Source organism: Cryptotermes secundus, unplaced genomic scaffold (genome assembly GCF_002891405.2).
Source record: "Cryptotermes secundus unplaced genomic scaffold, Csec_1.0 scaffold42, whole genome shotgun sequence".
Taxonomy (NCBI): domain Eukaryota; kingdom Metazoa; phylum Arthropoda; class Insecta; order Blattodea; family Kalotermitidae; genus Cryptotermes; species Cryptotermes secundus.
In genome coordinates, this window is record NW_019720161.1 from 148,652 (window position 1) to 151,437 (window position 2,786).

Below are 2,786 nucleotides of genomic sequence, written 5' to 3' on the forward strand. Positions count from 1 at the left end.
ATCTCCGGGGAAACGCGTTTGTTGTTTCGGCAATTCCTATGCAACGGCCCACTGTTATTGCGTTTCCATGGAAGTATACTTTCCGGTTTCACCCGTTGTTACGCAACGGAACCTCTTATCCTTTAATCTCCGGGGAAACGCGTTTGTTGTTTCGGCAATTCCTATGCAACTGTTATTGCGTTTCGATGGAAGTATACTTTCCGGATTCACGCGTGGCCGGGTACAGCTAGTAGGTATATAAAAACACGCGCCCATACGTTCGAATGCAACGTTGTGTCAAAATTTCGAAGCAATCGGTGAAGAACTTTCGGAGATTTCCGAGGGCTAACAAACGAACATTTATATTTTTATTTATATAGATAGATAGTATAGTTTTAGAGTATGTTTCACTTCTCATTTGTGTGCTGGGTTTTATTTGTGTGCTGTGTTTTATTTGTGTGCTATGTTTTGTTTGAACGTGTTTATGCGTGTTATTTGTATGTTGTCTTATTGTAGCACCACTGCCGCCGGGTGAAACCCCATTTGTAGTTAAATAATAATAATAATAATATCTTTGAACTGTCAGTCAAGTCTTACTTTGAAAATAGAACCACACGGGCGATCTTCTCTCTTCGGTAGTCTCTGGAACTCAGAGAGGTCTGACGTCACGCAACAAAGTGTTATCCCAGGTTCCAAGTTGTTGGTGGGTGCTTCTCATGCATCCCTCCCGGTTTAAATCGTCAAAATTTGCATAAGTCGCTCTGCTGTAAAGGCCGAAAAATTATCTCGCCAAATTATTCAGTTCGACACAAATGAAAAGAAAAAGAGTCAAATTTCCGCGGCCCCTGCCCCAAACCATTTCACCTTCACTGTACTCTTATCAGAAGGACGAGAGGGCGAAGCCTCGTAACCTCCTCCCAAAATTGTACTCTTCCTCTGTAACTGTCCAGTTTATGGGAAGGCCAATTGATGTTTGTGTATGGTTAGGGTTTTGTGAAATTCCCCACTTTCGCCTCACAATTTGGAATTTTCCCCCTTGATACATGCAGCAAGTGGCTTGGGTCAAGCTTGAAGCCAGCTGCCCTTTCGTAAATCAGTTAATTTAATGCGTAACAAGGCCGAGTTCTTTAGAAATTCTAAACTTGACAGGGGAGGTCATAAATTTAGCAGCGTCGTTTCCTGCTACCCCAAAATCTCAGTTTGACAGCCACGCAGCAGGTGGCAAGGTTCACCCCTAAACTGTACACTAATGGATATTCGCTTTCCTAATTGGAGGAGAATGATAAGCAACCTCCCAGTCTGCCCGGTCCAGCCAATCATCGTCTGAAGTGGGAGGTCCTTTGCCCGAATTTTGAGTAACCAGGGCAAGTATTTACCATTCAGAGGGTGCTTGGCAAAGAGACTTTGAAAGTTACGTTCACCGGGGGTACACGTGTTCGGATCCCCGTAAACACGCCCTGTGGTAACTATTAAGTGTGCGTCCCCAGAACAGTAAGTAAGCCTACATCCACGAATCTGTGAAGGGTACCAATACGGTGCTGTTCTATTTAATTAGTGCTAATTTAATAAAGACTCCATACAGTTAATTGGTGTTGTGGTGATTTCCCTACGCCTAAAGCCCCACTAATCACCCAAGTCGTGGCCAATCAACACGCCCTGAAAGGAATCTAATTGCTCTATCGGAGCTAGCAGAACCGAAGAAGGACGGTTACACCTCCCCCACAGTATTGAAGTATCTCTCACTTTCCCATGATTTTTCCTTTTCAGCCATTCTTCTACATCAGACACGTTTCTCCGGCCATGATCGCCCATGTGGGGAGCCGGGATAGCTCAGTCGGTATAGCGACTGGCTACGGGCTGGACGACTGAGTGGTCGGAGTTCGAGTCCCGGTAGCGTCCAGACTGGCTCTGGGGTCCACCCGACCTCCTATATAATGGGTACCGGGGGGGCCCTTTCCCGGGGATAAAGCGGCCGGAGCGTGAAGCTGACCACTCACCTCCAACTAGTGCGGAGGTAAAGAAGATGTGGATCTATACATCCACTCTTCCATACGCCTTCATGGCGTACTGCTTAATTACAGGGACAGCTTTACCTTTATGCTGGCCCAATTTCTTCAGGCGAATTGTTCCTTCCAAATGTGTGGTAGGTTCATAACGACGTTCTTATGAATTGGTTGCAGCGGTGTTTATCAAACTGTGATCCCGGTGCCCTGGGGGTACCAGAGCTGATATGAAAACTCTGAAATTACGCAGTTTTAAATTACCATAACAACGAAGTGTCTGGTTTGAGAACATTTTATGACGTCGCGCATGGGTGTTCAGTTTTTTGTGTCATTGCATCATATCTATCATGTGAGTACTGATAATATATTGATGTGAATATGGGAAGTTTAGTATGCTATAAAACGACACGTTCAGATTCACTATTTTTACTTGATATACGTGGGAGATGGCGTTAAACGTCGGCCTCGTCGAATCATTCGATAAAAGGTATGACTGGAAAGGAATACGGGAGAAAGCAGGTGAGTAGAACTTGAGTAACAAATTATGCGTTTTCGTGTTGAATTTTTGAAAGGTGTTACAGTAGTAGTTTCAATTTTCATGCTCATATTTGGTAGCTTAGTTTTCTATTTTGCATAATTTAAGTTGTTTTAAAAAATACAATGTAAGGGACAGTTGCCTTGGCTTGTCGCCAGTGCCAATATGTAGGTATATATTTATTCGTCCAACAATTTTTCTTTCAGATAGCGACATAAGGGAACTATTGAGCAAAATTTGTGTTACGTCCAAAACATTTTTTTTACTCT